Source organism: Manis javanica, chromosome 1, assembly GCF_040802235.1.
Source record: "Manis javanica isolate MJ-LG chromosome 1, MJ_LKY, whole genome shotgun sequence".
In the NCBI taxonomy this organism is placed as follows: Eukaryota; Metazoa; Chordata; class Mammalia; order Pholidota; family Manidae; genus Manis; species Manis javanica.
In genome coordinates this window covers 137899536-137918486 of record NC_133156.1, presented here as the reverse complement: position 1 = coordinate 137918486, position 18951 = coordinate 137899536, and the positions used below count along the sequence as shown (strand labels likewise).

Genomic DNA, 18951 nt, shown 5'->3' with positions numbered 1-18951 from the left:
GTCAGCTTAAGTATTATATAACTTCAACATATAGTCTATATATTTGTTCAGAGATTGGAACATGTCTTCACAAGCCATTTGAAAAATATGCTTGGACCCTATCCCCACATAGCTGGGATATACAGCACTAAAGTCATCTTCAGGCAAAACAAATCCCTCTCAGATTTAAAATAAAATCAGTTTGCTTCACAGCCTATCTTTCGTAAAATTCCAAACACTGTGACAAGTACTATATACACATTACAGCACATACATGGGTTAGGTGATATTGCAAGAATGATTATTGAATTTGCATGCTTCTAAAACCTATTCAGTGCTGTTTCATCATAACTGATTTGGTATAGGATTGATCACATCGAGTCAAGCTCCACCTACTGAATAAAGTTTGACCAGCTTTACATACAAACTCATGTACAAAAAAACAACCATTTGACTATGGTGTCTACTCCATATTTATTCATTTAATACTTTTAATATATTTATCCTTAAAATACTAAGATGTGAGACTTACATAACATGAATAATGTACATACACGTGTCCATATACACACACAGAACTTTCTGGAATAGTCTTTGCAGAACTTTTTGAATAGGGAGTTCTATTTTTAAATATTGACCAGTTGCCTACATGGCAACAAATGGTATGTTATTGCAAAAGAGAATGACACACTAAGAAAAGCCAAAGTACCAATCCAATGGTTTTCATAAGCCGAAAAATGGGATGTTTTATTTTTCAGAAGATAAATTAAAACTTTAGCAGGGCATTGCCACATGAACCACAAGAGTTGGTCAAAACCAGTCCTGAGATACTGCTCGAGGCCAGGGCAGAAGACGCCCAGCCCTCTCTTCTGAGGAGCAGCCACTCTCCCCAGCTGCTTCCTGGGCTCAGCCAGCCACCAGATGAGTCTATCCAGGGGCACCACCTTGCTGCGGGGTGTCCAGCCCTGCCACGTTAAGCACCCCACAGGGCAGAACAGGCCTGGGGCCCGCTGAGGGAGTGCAAGGGTGGGGTGTGCCACAGCCAGGATAATAAGGTAGTAAAGAAAAATGCACAGAAACATTCAAGAGTGTAGAACCACTTAAAACACTGACCTTTCATTTGAACTTACAAATACCACGGGAGGAAGTTCAAGAAACAGACTTAGGCTAAGCGCAGAAGTTTTGTTCGGGCAACCGGGAAAATACCAGAAGTGAGCAGCTGAAACTTTGCCCCTCCTCAGCTTGCCACATGCCCATGATGCCCACCGAAGCAGACTTCCAGAAACACTATAACTGGGCAGGGTTCTTGGGCCTTCCGTCCAAAGTGACCTGTGAGGGTGGGCTCAGAGCTGATCCTGTGTGGCTCGGGGAACTGGCCCGCTGAGGGGGACAAAGAGGAGCCCTGTGTCACCCCTCTGCTTCCAGCACACACTGGGAGGGTCTCTCCTCGCTCTGCTTGCTCCCAACTACTGCCAACACGACGGGCAGGCTGCTACTCAAGTTCCCCAGGAAAATTTTCTTATAGGACAAAATGACAGAATCAAATCCTGCAGAGTAACCATCAGCAAGTCCTTCCAACATAAAAACAACTTCCACAAATTGTCTGAGTATATTGAGGATTCCAGAATTTAACAGAAGTAATTTAGAATGCTAAAATTATTGTATTTATATTGATTCTGCTTTTTGGAAATAATCATATATACAACACTTATACACTACAAACATATATATTTAATAATACTTACTTGGAAACATTTGTCTTTTTTAATGCCCTGGGCAGCAAGAGAATTCATGAGCCCAAGTACACAGCTGAGAGCTGGGCATGTGGTCACTGAAGAAATGGCTGTAAAGCGTAAACAGAGCTCTCCACCTTCATACATTTGACTTGCTCATGTTTCTGGGAGTACACTGTAAATTAAACATGAGCACATGCCCATTCCAGGAGTGGGAAAATCAAGAGACCTGGAACTAGTCCTTCTCATGACCTCAAGGTAACAGAATCATGATCAAAGATAATAGGTACATAAACAAGAGGCTATCAACAGAAAAACGAAACATCGTGCTGAGATAGAGCAGAGGACTGGTAGTTTCTCAAAACAATGACTATTTCAAAGAAAAGTGGGACAGTATAGTATTTATGAAGACAGGCAAGGATAGCCACCCATTCTGAGATGGGTAAATATTTGCGAAGATTTCATAAAGGTGCCTGGCACATTGAAGGTGCTAAATAAATGTCTGAAAAATTAAGAAAATCCATTCATTCAACTTTGGGAATATAACTTAAATTCCAATAAGGGTAAAGAAAAAGAAAAATATATAAGTAAAGACCTAGTATCACAGATGGTGATGAATGTCTAAAAAGACATAAATGAGGGAAAGGACATAAGTGTCAAGAGGGGAACTTTCTAGCAGGTATTCAAGGGCAGCCTCACTAACATCAAAGGAAAAACCCTAAGGGATTGAACCCCCCCCATGTTCAGGGTATTCACGCACACTGGTTGAATGGCTGTTCAACCAGTGTGCGTGAACACACATACTTTAGAAAGATTTCAAAGGCAAAACCCAAAATCTTATTCAAAAGTTTTTAAGTAGAGCCCCTTGAACTATCAAAAGCCACTTCTATGTGGCCACAATTAGCGTGGAATTAGTTGCAAGCAACTAATTCCCAACCAGCAAAAAATTCTAGCTTGAATAGAATTGTTTTCATAGGAATTTTTCAGGAACTGACAGCCAAAATAACAAAATGTATTCCTAAAAACCCAACTCAAACTGAGTTACTTCAATGGAGCATATACTAGGAGAAAGGTGGAAAAGTTAAGAAATAGAGCAAAATATAGGAGATTAATAGACAGGAACTTAACTTAGAGAAAATGGGGCCTCAGAACAAATAGCTCCTGTTATAGAAACACAAGCCTCTGGTCACAAGATGGACTGGATTAAGCATGGGAACAGAACAAAGGGAACCAATCAACACTATTGGAAAAACAACTCAAAGAAGGCTTGCGGAACGCTAGGTCCAATTGTATGAAAAACAAAAAGGCAGGGAGTCAGGTAAAAAACTGAGCCATTATCAATCGCCTTTTATTTTTAACCTTGGGGTAGTATCCTCTGTGTTGCAAGGAATCCCCCACACCATGCTAATACCATAGTTTCAAGTACAGAGTTGTATATACAGATTTCTCTTAGTAAATGTCAACAGGAACCTCCAGTCATATAATCTAACTTTTCCAATTGAAGAAAAAGAAAAAGGAAACAAAAATCCTATCACGTCCTGTCCTGACAGACTGACGGTCAGAGGGGATTCTCAGTCTGGGCCAACTTCATCTCATGCTAGCCTAGAATTTCCTCTGGAGTCGTTCTCCCTTCTGCCCCCTCCCCGCTGCCCCACCCAGGGGACACCTGGCACTGTTTGCAAACATTTTTGGTTGTCATACTGGATGAGATGGGAAAGGTGCTACTGGTATCAAGTCAGTGATGGCCAGAGTGCTGCTGAACATCAGGGAATTACCTAGCCCAAGGGTCAGGAGTGTCACCGTTGAGACACCCGATCTAGAAATGCCTTGACACACCAACCAAGCAAATGTCTAGGTAGATACAAGAAGGGATGAGGGAGCCAAAGCCTACAAGCAAAGCCTTTCATAAAACATAAAAAGAAACAAAAAAAACGTAACAAAGAAAGAAAAACATTGAGTGGAGGTAAATCTCAATCAGCATGGCACTATGACATAATTTGGCTTTGGATTCTTCCTTCTGCGCCGGTTACAGGTGACTGATGGTGATGAGGGCAATGGTGTGGTTTCTAGGCACTGCGGTTTGCTGTTATTTCTGTTATGTATTTTATAACTGTACTGCATATGGTCAGATAATATGGTCCATAGTATTTCTACTTTTGTCCCACTTGTCAGGGCCACTCACATCCTGCTGTCTGCTCCTTGAGTTCTCAGCACAAACACTACACTCCCAGGAGGCACCAGTGGTCTTGCCTGGAGACCACTTATTCTGTGAGCATGTGAGAATAAGGGAGACCCTGCCATGATCCCCCTTATTCTGTCATGGGTGCTGTCTTCATAGCTCCTTATGACAGTGTATAATCACTTATCTAATCTGTTTTATTTAAAATAAAAGACTCCTCACCCACACCCTGGGACCCCTGGGGCATCTTTCAACTCTTGACCACAAACTACAGCATGAAATATTTTACACTGCAAACTACTGTACACAAAAAACACATATCACAGTGTTCAATGCATCCCAGTATTTTCCACTCTGTTTCTTTTAAATGCTGGCTGTAACCCTCTAAACTGATTTCATACTTCACTATTACAGTTTGCAAACCAGTTTGAAAACTCCCCAAGGGCAAGCAGCATCCTGGTCTTATTTCCCCAGTGCCCACCCAGCCTTGCCCACTAAACAGACTCAATAAATGGTCCTGGCCTTCCAAATGGGTATAGGATACAATAAGGAGAGGCGGATCTGGTCGGACTCATTTCTCCTAGATCTAAGTTTCTTTATGGCTCAGGGACAATGAGCCACATACTTAACTTTCCTTGCCCATGATTCTCCCCATCTATGAAGTAAGAATGATTACAGTGATACCCAACTCATCGAATTACTGTGAAAACTAAAACAATGCGGTAAGTCACAGCAATTGGCACCAATGAGAATCAAAAAGGTATCTGTCCCTATGAAGGGATACAGCTCAAGGAACAATGCAGAACAGGCTGTAAGGAAATAATCAAGAGTCTTGGCACAGATGGAGGAGCCCGACTCTTTAGATAAGAGCCTGAACTCCAGCTGTGCGGAAGATGGGATTGAGCAAAAGGGAGGGTTACACATTTAATTCTACATTTTTTTTACTATGATCTTGACCTCTATGCTGATAAAAACTATTTGACAACATACTTTCTTCTTCTATTTTAATCCCTTACACAGATCTGGCTGGCCTTGTGTAGATTTCCCCTGGGATTCTACACTGTTTTTGAGGGGGCCTTTTTTAATTTACGTTCCTTTTTTCTTTCATTTATTCATTCATTAACTCCTGATTTCAAGTACAATCAGATCAAGCACAAAAGTTACAACTTCTGCCTCCTGACATGTAGCTAAAATAACCAATCATATAAACGAAAATGAGCGTCCTCCTGTTAAGCTTCAGTTGCCTTCAGGGGCTGCACTCTTAGGAGAACTCTAAGGAGGAAGCATCTGCTTAATGAAAATCTGCTTTCGACTTGTTTTCGCTACTGCCTCAGGAGACCATAGAAAATAGTTGGGGCACAAAAACGTAAAGTCCACCAGAAAGTTTCACTGGAATATAATCAGAAGCAGAATTACGCATGCCAGTTCTCCTAGCACGCAGGGAAAAACTGGCAGCCGTGCTTTGCTTTCAGCTCAAATTTATTGTAGGCTTATTAGCATCTTAATTACATGGCACAGGGGGATAGAAGCATTTTTATATAAATACTGTTACTTGAACCTCCCTTGGGTGAGTTTCTTGGATAACTACAAAATACAGATAAAACAAAGATTGATGTTTTCTTTTTCAAAGACTCGAACTAGTTTGTGAAATTAAGTCATTTGATTTTCATCAGGTTTTCAATACACAGTGTAGCATGATGCATGGCATTTTGGGGGGAAAAAATGAGGAAGAGGCCTGGGCAGAGGGAACTGGTCCTAGAGTGCTGGCTGCACGTATCAGGCACATAGATTATAGTACCTTGTTTGACCCTCAGCAAGAGAAGAAACACTGTTGCTTTGTTCTCTGATTCCTTGTGAATTCACAAAGAATCAGAGAAGTTAGGAAGCCTAACCAACAGCACACAACACAGCTAGCATTCAGTTCCTTGGGATTGTGGAAAAGCATGCCCGTTGGAGTCAGACCTTAGAAGGACACAAGCACAGTAAGAGCCTTCTGAATTCCAGCTCTACCACATACTCTCTGGGAGTCCCTGGGTACCCTCAATGGAGTAAATGGGAAAGAGCTGTCTGACTTTTTTGGATGCTAGGCAAAGGGCAAGGACGGGGACAGAACACACTATGGTGCACTGCCTCTCCAGCCTGTTGGGTTCAATCTCTCATTCATTCATTCATTCATTCATTCTATGTTTCATTTATTCTCTCTGGATCCCGGAGTCATTCGTCCCAGGCTATGAACTGGACCTGGGAATACAACCATGAGTTAAACGGCCCCTCCTTCAAAGAGCTTACGGACCACTGAGGGATCAGAGAAATAAGGAGGCAACCTCCCAAGGGGCATGGTGGGCTGTAACAGGAAATACCCAGGTACAGTGAGGACCAGCCACATGTAACAGACCACAGGCAGGGAAGAGCAGGCGCAAAGGCGGGGCCTCGCCGAGCAGCTGGATTGTGGAGTGTGGCTGCGGCAGGACAGGACATGGGGGCCAGAGCCCCCCAGTGGCATCTGCCCTCTGCCTAAAGGGGTGAAGGAGGGGTAGATTCTTTACTTACTCATTACCACAGAAAGCTCTAAAACCAAGTGTGACAGAGACTGTTTTTCTAAAGATACAAGGAAGACTCTCACTACAAAATGCAATCCAATGAAATCAACTCTCTAACCCCACAGGTAAACAATGCCCAAATCACTCCCAGCAGTGATTGCTACACATACTGTTGTCCCCAAAATGGAGTGTTTCTCCCCACTCTGGTGTACTCAGTATCGCACCACCAAATGTATCAGTGATGATACACACAACCCACCAAGGGCAGGCAGCTCTGGCAGGTCAGTTCCTGGGTGGGAAACCTCAACCCCAGGGCACAAATCTTCCTGATGACACTGTGGTCTGCAGGCTGACCGACAGGACTGAGTTGGAGAAGTCTACAACACCGGGGCAGCTCGTCAGTGGACAGCCCGCCTATCCGCCCAAGGAGAGACAGAGCTGTGCCACCACCAACAGTGCCAAATGCTACTAACTCACTTGCCCAGGTAACCACCCCCTAACCAGGAGGACCCAGAGGGGACACTGGCCCTGACTGGTGGTAAGCTTTGGGGAAAAAAGTTAACTGCTCTAGTAAGTTGAGTAGGAATGAGCTAGTATGCACATGCACACATGCACCCCCACACCCCTACACAAGAACATTATAGAGTACTTGCAAAGTAAGGAAAAGCTGATCTCAAACTGGAATTTATACCCAACATGAGGAATTGTGATTTTATAGAACTGTGTACAGATTTCTTTTAAATGCTAAACTATATTACTTCTTTAATTCATAAAAATTTTTTAAGAAAATGTGCACAAAGAAAACCATAATTGTCGCCACAGCTGTGCTAGGATGTGCATAAAACTTTCCTGCTGCTTACACCAACATGAGGGCCAAGCCTACCAAGATTCATGCCTGTCGAGCCAGTCTTTCCATGTTGAAGAATTTAGTGTTAAGTAAAAGATCACTATATAGAAATATTTTTTTCATTTTAGCACTGTAAAATAAATGAATGATACAATTATACTATGCACATAGTATCCTAGGTCTAATTTTTTAAATGCATGCACACCCACACACATGAACACACACCAGCAACTGTACTCTCAGGCAAAGTAAATGAAAACTAATGTTTGCACAATAACTTGCACACATTTTTGGCAGCTCCTCCTGTCATAGGCAAAAGCTGAAAAAGTCTGTCCCAGAAAGTTATACAGTGTATGATTCCATTTATATAATATTCTTGAAATGACAAAATTATAGAGAATTGAGGACAGACTGCTGGTTGCCAGAGGTTAAGTGTGGAGTGGGAGCAGGAGAGCAATAGATTTGGCCACAAAAAGGCAAAATAAAGGAAAGGTCCTGTGTCTCACCTCTATGTGCGTCTGTACCCTGGTTGCAATGGTGTGGCAGAGCTTTGCAAGTTGTTACTGAGGGAAACCAGGTAAATGGGACAGGGGATCTCTCCGTAATGCTTACAAATGCATGTAGATCTACAATGATCGTAAAACAAAATGTTCTCTGTGTAACTAAAAAAAAATGTTTAAATACATGCAAAAAGACTGGAAGATAACAGAACTCTAATAATGGGTTTCAAGCTTTTTTTTTTAAGTGTTGTTGATACACACTCTCATGTTAGTTTCAAATATACAATACAGTGGTTCTACAGTTACCCATATTATTGAATCCTCACCCCCTACGGTGCAGTTACTCTCTATCAACATAGTAAGATGTAGCTTGTAGGTATTCTTAATTTTGCTTGTTATACTTTTGTATGCCTCTCCCTACTTCCTAAAAATTTTTAACATTTCTGGGCTGCTCTTCTAAGGTCTGAAATCACACAAGTAGCACCTTGTATTTGTCATCTAAATCTTAACTCCAAAGAGTCTGAGTTGTAAATCAACATTTTTCGATTACTGGCTGCCTTGAAACTGCCTCAAACTGAATATGATGGTAATCCCTTGGCTGCTACTAAGTGAAATGAAAAAGGCCTATCTGAGCCAAATATGCACACATTTTAGAGTTTTAAAACAGAATAAAATAAATTTTATGAACCCTCGCTTTAAGCAATACTTTTTGCATGTCACTCATTTTCCAAGTGTTAAGAATTAAGAGATACCAAGCCAAATATTCACTAATTCAGCAAACAGAAATAGAATCAGAATGATTCCAGATAGCAGACTGAAACCAAAAGTCATTTTTGGCTATTACTATGGTAAAACATCTACAAAGGGGGCAAAAGGTCAGCTTGGCTCAAACTTGTACAAGAACAAGGAGAAAACACATCACCCAAGGGATAACAGGGAAGATTATCAACAAAGCACAATAGCTTGGAATGCAGAATAATGAGCTCCCACCCCTTCCCTGGATGCCAACCCCACCCACTGCCAAAGAAGTCTCTAGAGATGACCAGAAAACGCTACCAGATTTACTGGCAGGATTACAAGAGGCAGAAAGGCCAGAAAAAAAAAAAAAACTGTAGAAAAAAAAATACATAGGTCACTATGTAAAGATGGCAAAGATCCCTTTTAAAAAGCGTTAATAAGAAAAATTAATATAATGTACTGAGATAGTTTTCCTGGTATATGGACAAAGGAATGAAATAAGGGGGCTTATTCTGCCTGTAAGGATGTGGACACCTGACACTGTGGGCTGGACTCCCCACTCCCATGGTAACGCTTATACCTACTTTCAATGCTCTCACTCTTCATCCACTAAGGCCACTCCAACTGCATCCACTTTCCAGCAGCAAGGGTCACGGAGAAGGCCCAAACCACACAGTGACCTCACGCAGGCATGATATGGACACACAGGCACTGATAAAAAAATACGATGATGAAAATGCACCAGGAGCAGCCCCCACCCTGTGGGCATCTGGAAGCTGAGAAAACTTGCAATAAACTCAGAGCTATCAATTCCCTCTGAGACCTTAAGATCTGCATTAGAGATGAATGGATAAATCCCTATCTTATGACAACACAGTTGACCCTTGAACACCACACGTTTGAATTGCACGGGCCCACTTATAAGTGGGTTTTTCCCAATAACTATAGTAGAATACTATAAATGTATTTTATTTTCCTTATGATCTTAACATTTTCTCTAGCTTATTTTATTCTAAGAATATGGTATATAATTATAACTCTGGGGGGAGGTGGGGAGCAGGGAAATCCCAGGGCAAAAATACCTTTGAAACCAAAACCAGTCAAAGAGAGAAAGTTAAGAAACCCGTGTATTTCTTACAAGCAGTCATCCCATCTCTCTTAACCAGGCTGCAGGATAGCACCACCCATCCTCTCCCTTCCAGACAAACCCTCACACACCCTTGTAATTACTTCTTTGATAAGTAAATGTACTAAATCTCTCCACCCCTTGGAAACACCTACTGATAAGCAGATGCACTAAAGCCAGGTGAGAGATTCTGGAAATAATGCAATTTTACCCACAATAATACATACAGCATTCAAAATGTGTTAATTGTTATCAGTGAGGCTTCTGGTCAATAGTAGGCTATTTTTAGTAGTCAAGTTCTTGGGGAGTCAAAAGTTATACACAGATTTTCAACTGCACAGGAAGGGCAGTGCCCCTCACTCCCGCATTGTTCAATGGTTAACTGTACATATATCTTTAAAATTTGTAAAATTCCCTGCTCTCACAATCTCTTGATAGCTGTATATGCTCCTTGGAGCATATGAATCAATACATGGCTAGACGAAATATAACATGGTGCAGCTGCTTTGGAAAACAGTCTAGTAGGTCCCCCAAAACATTAAACACAAAATTCACATTTGTCCCAGCAATTCCACTCTTAGGTAACAGGCAAGAGAAATGAAAACCTGTGACTATGCAACAAGTTGTATGTTACTTTTCATGGTGACATTATTCCAATTAGCCAAAAAGTGGAAACAATGTTCATCAACAGATGAATGGATAATCATGTGGTATATCTATACAATGGAATATTATTCAGCAATAATAAAGGAATGAAGTACTGACACATGCTACAACATGGATGAACCTTGAAAGCATTATGCCACATGAAAGAGGTTAGACACAAAAGGCCACACATCATATGATTCCATTTACCAAATGTCCAGAATAAGCAAATCCAGAAACAGATAGTAGAACAATGGTTGCCAGTGGTGGAGCAATGGGAAGGAGAAAATGGCAAGTGACTGCTAAAGGGTCTGAGGTTTCCTTTTGGTTTATAAAAATGTCTCTAATATTGATTGTGGTAATAGTTGTACAACTCTGAATATCAAAAACCCACCAATCAGTACACTTTAAATGGGTGAATTCTGTGGGGTATGAATTATCTCAATAAAGCTGTTGTTTAAAAAAAAAAAATACTTGAGGTAGGCCCTTGGTCCAGAACATGACAGACATTCCACACGCACTGGCATGCGAGCCCACCTCAAATACAGACACGCTCCGGTTGGAGCCCCTCACAGCCATCCTGCTGACGGGCCTCTGCGGACTAAAAGGCAGGAGTCAATGGGCCATGAGGAAACCAAGGGCAGAGATTCGGTCAAGCCAGCACTTCCTGAGCGAGGAACGTCAGCCTGAGCGTGACAAGTGGACCCACCCTGCAAAAATTGCAAGCCCAAGGCTGACCATGGAGAAGCGCAGCTGAGCCCAAGTCAGTGCAGAGAGGCCAAGGCCAGGGACAGGGGAGAGGGCAGAACGGACGGAGCCGAGAGAACAGGCTGAGAACGCCCAAGTGCACTTCACATCAGGCCAGCCTAGTCACCATTCCCGTGCTCCCCTTACTCTCCTGTGCCCTGCTCTCCGCACACAAACTTTGCTTCTCCATGAGACAACTCCACCATCTTCCGTCAACTCAGCCCTTTCTGGCTTTACACTTACTTGTGTGAATAACTCCAGCACCCACAGGGTGCCCCACACTGAAAGCCCAGGCCCCAGTAAAGTGCACTTCTAGCATTCGGACAAGAGAGTTCTCCATTGTTCGTGAGCAGGTGGTGAATGCCCTGGCCCTACATGCCTCTGGCCTGTTTTAGTGGCAGTAAGGCAGAGCCCCTTACATTTCCAGATGCCACAATGCCCCTGGCTGGAAAGCCCGGGCTGCATGAAGCCTGGGCATCTTTGGTGTGGCCCAAATAGGAGGAGTTTCGCAAAGCTCCATCTGGGGCTTCAGGAGGACATGTGTAAGTCTTGAGGAGCTATCTGCATAATCCATAGTATACACAGTAACTGTCACGAGTCACCGTGGTTAGGACTATAGTCTCTGGCATCCCACTGACCCGGCTCAAACCCCAGCTCAGATCCGGTCAAGGCTGCATGGCCTCAGAAACCATGCTTCCGCACTCCGTGCCTGTTTCCACAACTAGAAACTGGAAAATAAGCGGTGTGCCTCCCATGGTTGCTGTGAGCCAGGTCACACTCAGCGCAGCCCCTGCCTCAGAGTAAATGCTCACCACGCCTGCTGCTCCTGGCAGCCAGGTCACCGCCCCTGCGCAAAAGCCACCTGTAGGAGCTCCTGTCACTGGGAGTTCATGTCATCTTTTCAAAGAGCTGACCCAACAGGCCTCTGCTTGAGATCACTCTATTAACCACTATTTCAGGTGATCGACGAAATAATATAGTAATCATTCTAGCAGAGCAAAATTGTTACACACATCAGGTTTCCTAAATAATTCAGGCCACTTCATATGAGGACGAATTTGTGCAGGTTGCTGCAGTCCTGATGTTGCTCAGGCACAAAGCCGTGGCGTCAACTACCCTGTTCTATTCTGCACGCAAGTCCCCATATCAAGGGCTTGGCGGCAGAGTGGTGGGTGTTCATAAGGCAAGGTGAACATCCAAAGCGACTGGTCTGCTTTCAAACCTCCCAAATGCTGTCCTGACTTTCCATGATACTACCATGTGCAGACAGGCAAAAAGGCACCAGGCAAATAAATGCAACTTCTTTGCTTGCATGAAACCTGAGCACAGGATCAATGTTTTCTTTAATAGATAGGATATATTTATTTAATATGAAAAAAATCTTTTTAATCTATGAGTAGACATGCTAATGAATACTTAAAGCCTCAAAAATTGCTAATGGAGAATTTAAATACATGGCAATAGGTCTTTCCATACGTGACTGTCTACTGAGAAGTATTTCCCCTCTATGATGGTTGTGAACAAGATGTTACGTGAATCAGATAGTATAGCACTTTATTCCACTTAACTAATCCCTTGAATACAGTATTTATTCAGGCAGAAATCAAGTAAAACCAGAACTCCCAGAAACTTTTATGTAGTTTTTGTTAACTCTGCAAAGGATTATAAAATTCTGAACTAACTCCCAGGCTGAGAATCTGTTCTGGACTCATACCTCTTTAAGACAAAAGACTATTTCAAAATGAATCACTGAAAGAGCCAATAGCACCAACAATATGTTGAACAGGTTTTTATAAAAACCATCCTCCCCTAAAACGTGCAGACACCAGCAAGCACACTGGACAGCCACATAGGAACATTATACACCTGCACTGGGGACACCTGGGTGGGCGGCTGTGCGTCCCAGGAAAGCTCAGAGAAATTGCACATCTGTTTAATCTTCACACTGACTGAATGAGACACTCCCTGATGAATACTAGCATGGTAGTCATTATGACTTATAAGCAAAATCAGTATTGTTACCTTGCTTTTTGAATTGATTTCTGTAATTCCACTGAACAACGATTTAGAATTGGGGAGCAGTGTGCAGCACCAGAGCAAGGAATCTGTGCTCAGAGGAGAAGACCCAGAACACAGGCCAGGCTGAGGCTGGACATGGTGGAGGTGGGGGTCACCCTCCAGCAGTACTGTGTCAAGAATTACTAGGACTGGTGCACAATGGGCCACCAGGGCCCCTTCCCCAGAGGTTCCGACTGGCAGAGATATACACACACTGGGTTTTGGCAACTGGCTAAAACTGGGAACCACTAAACAGCATAAGAGGCCACCGTCTCTCCTTGAACCAGAAAGCCCCTGCTACATGCCCAAGATGACACGAGAGATAACTAGAGCAGAAGGCTCCTGGGACAGTGAGGTAACAGTTACAAGGAGCTTGGCATGGCACCCAGCCAAGTTTAACAAATGCTATCATTATTACTGATGTTCTGCTAAGTACCCCATGTGACTGGGTGGGGAAAGAAAATCCAAGAAAAGAGTCCGTAAAACAGTCAGCATGAACAAATGTGGATCTGAATTCTGGGTACTGTCAGCTCGCAAAGACAGAATCTGTAGGGCAGTAACCAGCTAAATTATCAGGGAAAGAAGGGTGTCAGTATTTAGTGCTTCAGTGGCTTAGCACTACTTCAAGGCTAAAAAAAAGGAGGAAGAAAATTCCAGAGATTCTGACAGCACTTCGATGCCTAGGTAGTTCAGAACAAAACCCAGAAATGCCCTCACATTCAACATGACCTATAAAACCAGGGTTCAAGTCTGCTCTCCCATGCCCCATACTTAGGGAGACCACTTGGTCATAGTGTTAAGTTGTCTGTGTCCTTTCATTCCAACTTGAGTGGATAAGGAAGAAAGTAAGTAGGAGTCTAGGCAGCCAGGGCAAAGCCGGGCTGACTGGGGATGAAGAAGAGACGGAAAGGGGGCAGGGGTGAACATAATCTGGCAAGCGCTGACAGTCTCTGCGGGTTTCTGCAGAGGAGACTGACAATGCAATGAAAAAGAGAAACTAAGGCTGCCCAGAGCTTAAGCATATGAGACTCTCCACTGTCCATTTCACTAGCAACATTTGGTTCTCTGTGTTCTTAGAAGCCCCTCTAAAACACATGGTGCAGCACTTACTAACCCTCCAGGAACAAGCTGCTACTCTCACATGGTGAACTAAATCAGATAGACAAACTGTTCACCAGTCTTCTGCACCTTCGAAGAGATGTTGTACTTGCCAAGGAGCTCAACAAAATAATAGACCGCGCCTTCATATAAAAAGTCTGGCTGCTACAAATAAAGTTAAAACCAATACATGGGGGGAGAAAAAGATTCAGCACAGGCTGGGTTATTTTTGTTTAAAAAACAAATAGAGAGGTGCTTTAAAATGTTTAGAAGCTGCTTACATAACCCTGAACACAGCCCCAGAGGAAAAGCATTATTCAAAAACAATGCATGTTTTGAAACAATTTCAGTTTTAAAGGTCTTTTCATGACGTGTTAGAAGAATTGAGATATTACAGGTAATTTTGTTGGCTGAGCTAAGCCTATTAAAATGGAGACAATATTTCTGTACAAAAGGTCACAACAAATTATTAATAACTCAAAAGATTCTGTTAAGCCTGCTATTACTCAACAGTCAGATTTTCCAGATTTTAAGAAAATAGTTTAAAATGTCTTTACCTCACACTGACACTACAGTTTGTCTCTAAATTTAATATCTTTTAAATTATGTATGAGAAAGCACTAGTGGTTAGTTTTCATTTGAACATTTCCAACTTTTTAACTTTCTCTGAGAGAGAAAGGATGGTTATGTTTCATGAGCTCCAAAGACCATCAAAACGGAAGAGCCTTGTGATCTGGGACGCTAATAACTAATTCAGGCGCTCTAACAAAGCCAACTTCTATTTGAACTTTTAACAATAGAAGCTGACTGGTATGCCAACTCATCTCGCAAACTGTTTTTCATTAATAAGCTTTTTCGTTAGTGTGTCTAATAATAAAGCCCGTGATCTCTTTGTCCTGCCTCATTATTCCAGACTCTGGTGGGATTGGGGGCTTGGAGTTGTTTGCAACTGGTCTGGCATATATCAGCCCACAACTGGGCACAACCATAATGCTTCCTGCTGAGATTAGCACAGTATCTGATAACTAGACAAAAAGCCCTCAATCACAGAAGCCATGAGACTAACCTTTTGTGGAGAGGGTATTGCTAGGAGTGGGAATAGTATTACAGAACAAAATCAGGTGGCAAGTCTATCCTTGGTTTCATAGTATAAAGCCAGCCCTTAGAAAATAACATCTTACAGAAAATCCTTTAAACGTATATGCATGCTTTAGAAAAATGTGTCGCCATGCTGTCCAGGTTAAGTAAGTGTAGTCTGTGAAGTGTGTGATGACTCAGATGGAGGTTTAAGTCCGCTTGCCTGCCTTTTGCCAGAAGCTCTTTTGTTCAAAATGTACTGACTCCATGCCCAGCACTGTTCAAGAAGCTGAGGAAATAGAAGAAAGCTGAGAAAGGGGCTGAGAGCCAGTCAAGGAAAAGGGTGAACAGGGAAACTAATCCTGAAAGGGCCTTTAAAAGGGTGCAGGGGCTCCAGGCACAGGGTGACCAAGTGCAAGGGAAATCACCTCAGGGCAGTCCTGCATTCAGTGATGTGACCTGACTCCAATCAGTTTGCTTCTTGGAACCTTCCTAATCTATCCAAAGGCTGTAAAAAATACTTTCCTTCCCCAGCTAGTGGGCGGCTGTGAGCATCAGACAGCTGGTTACAATGTGAAGGTTTAAGGGACCTGGAAACGTGAGCATCACTATGGCAGCACTAAGATGCGTGCTCCTGTTTGGCAGGTGACCCATCAGTTCAATCATGAAACTGCCAAAGGCTTCCTTGGATATCCTGCCATGGATTCTGGTTCCCCTTGCCCTTCTTCATCCTGTTCTCCTTGAACTCTGAGCCCAAGGCCATTCCCTGCTCCTGGCAGTTCGCTGAAACCACACCCAGCGAGCCCCACTCAGCACTGACCCACAACTCCTCATAAAACTTTCATGTACTACAGCTTAAAGCATGTTCTTCACCCAACCTTCACCTTTTAAAGTGCTGACAATGACCTACTCCCACTACTCTCGTAGCTTACATGTGCGTGTGTAGCTATATACACATATATGTGTGCACGTCTATTATTAAGGCAAACCTTACCTGTGTATTTTGCAAACAGCTATGTGCTATCTGGCCATCAGCCCTCTGGGAAGGTGCTATTCTAATCCCAATTTTATAAATGAGAAAACTGAGGCCCAGAGAGTTTAAATAACGTGTTAGTTGGTGGCAGACAGGGCTTGGAGCCGAAGGTCCACCTACCTGTCTGAGCATGCCCAGCTACAGCAGTACATGGCGGCTTGTGCAGCCTCAGAGTGTGTGCTATTTTCCCATATCAAAATACATTGCTTTGTTTGTGGCCATAAGGTCCTGGCAACTCCCTCACCTGACTTTTGAAATAACATTAAAAGTCATTCTTGCTTGTTATTGCTAAAAAATCAAATTAAAATGTAACTCTTTTAAAATTGCATCTATGTTAAGTACTTGGATTCTAGTATAACACATCAAACATATAGTGATGGGCAAAATTACTGATTCTCTCCCTTAAAGGAGTGAAACAGTCTCGGGAAATAAAAAGTTAACTCTTAACCAGAAGTTTCTAGGTCTTCTGAAGTCCATTAATAGCTTCAAAACCAGTTTACACAAGTTAGTCTATGAAGGTTAAGTGGCACTAATAAATAATAATTACATGGTTACATAAGAACTTCAAGTACTTAACCCATATTACATTATAATTTATCCCATAAACAAAAAGACTGACATAAGAGGGAAAAAGTGGGCACAACAAGAAAAGTGGGTTGTCCTAAGTCACTCAATGAATCAGCTGCTTAAACCTAGTCACAAATCACAATCAACCCCCTTTTCCTCTGTTCCCTCCTCCCTCAATAAACTCAGGGCATTCTGTTCCATTTTTCCATCTAGCTTTCCCTGTGTATCATTAAAATGCTTCTTTCAAATCATGTTACCAGAAAATTTTCCTCCAAACAGTTTTTATGCACTTTTTGAATAATTGGCCAATACAGCATTGACCAAATGGGCACTGAGTATTTTATATAAATCACAGAAGAAAAATACATTTCACTATCAGGCCCACATAACATATTAACACAGACCTTTAATTCTCATGTAGTTTTTTTTTTTTTTCCATTTTTGGAGCACCTTAGTGAGGTAAGTGCCAGGGAGAACAATGATTCCTTAAAATAAACCTTACATCCAATGGTCCAAGATTTATGTACAAGGTCTTCTCCAACGACTAGATTCTTTTCTTTATAATCACAACCAAAAAGGACAAATACATAATTATGGTAAGAAAAGAGGAATGTTTAACAATGAAGAAAACTTAGTTTATCTTTTTGCTAGTTTATCTACTGAACTTTTTTTTTTTTTAAGCGAAGGGCAAATAGTCTTAGAGTGTATTAGAATACAAAACTGACATAAACAGCATTCCAGAAGCTATTCCACACTCAACCATGAATTCTAAATTTCACTTTATATATCAATTTTTGTCAACTAAAATGTGAACCCAATTGTGACATTAGGTGAAAGCTACAGCAATGTTAAAAGCACATGCTATGTTGATTAGATTATTACCTACCAGTTTTCAAGTCAAGGTCTACAGAACCAGGAAAGTTTACAGAAACCACAATTAAGAAATGAGGGGGCTATTTCTGCCCACCCTTCCTTATAAAGTCTGTACAATCTGTAAACTCTCCAGTAAGATTTTATCTGAAACAGAGGAATTCCAGATGTTGTTTTGAATATGACTGTCTTAATTATCCTACCAAAACAACTTAAATGAACCATTAACTAGATGCATAAAAATAATCAAACCTTATCTTCAAGCATAAGGATGATAATTACTTTAAATACCTGTTACACAGAACTAAACCTCTTGCTAAGACAAGACCTAGGAATTGTAAACCTGGCGTTGGGAGTGCGTTTTTCCCAGCAGGTAAAAGATCCCTATCATTGAATTAACTGTAGCAGAGACTTCCAAACACTTCATAGGTGCTGCTAGTTTTCAACAGCCAAATGAGAAACCTAAGACAATGGAATGAGTTTTTCATAAATCTTAATTTCTTCAACTTAAAAGGCTGTCCTTTATTCTGAGATTCTGTCCTTCCCGACTTTGGTGTGTTAAATTGTCTTTTAAAATTAAAATGATGCCCAGAGTTACTCAGTGCCCTTACCTGACAATAGAGAAGATGGGACAACTATGCTGGTCTCCTAGAGTTTCTGGCTGCAAGAATCCAAAGGCCTGGGAACCACTGAGCTACAGCATCCAGGTGTTGAGAAATTACAGCAAATGCAGACTGATCATGACCAACTGTTCTTGTGGGTTGCATTATTGATTGTTTTCAAAGTGAAATGAGGCCAAACAGAAAGCCAAGCTATTGGAAGACTAATTAAAACATTACTATCTTTAAGTGTCATTAAGTCTAAAGAGGGTTTGGACGAAGGTTCCTCACACCCAGCTTTCTGCAACACTGAAAACCACAAAAGTCATTAAAAGAGACAGTCACTTCTGGGTGTGAGACACTGTGTAATAGAATGGCCCTGCCATGTCCCTTTCTTTCTCCTGTCACACCCAAGGCTAACACCTGGCACCAGAGAGTCCATTACCATAAAAATAAATTCTCCTAGGTTTTGGTCACCATAAAAGAGCTCACTGGTCATCTTCTAACACGTACATTACCTAGCTTCTTCGTTGTCTAAAGTAGCTAAAATCCGACTAAGAGAAGCTGGGTGGTCAAAACAGGTTCGTAATTAGCCAGGTGGTAGTAAAAGGCGGG

At 42.0% G+C, this 18951-nt stretch overlaps 1 protein-coding gene across 1 annotated transcript in view; it reads right to left on the bottom strand.

Moving 5' to 3' along the window:
* MYO10 (myosin X) overlaps nucleotides 1–18951 on the bottom strand; it is a 200490-nt gene that overhangs the window by 121264 nt on the left and 60275 nt on the right. The window lies entirely within an intron of this gene.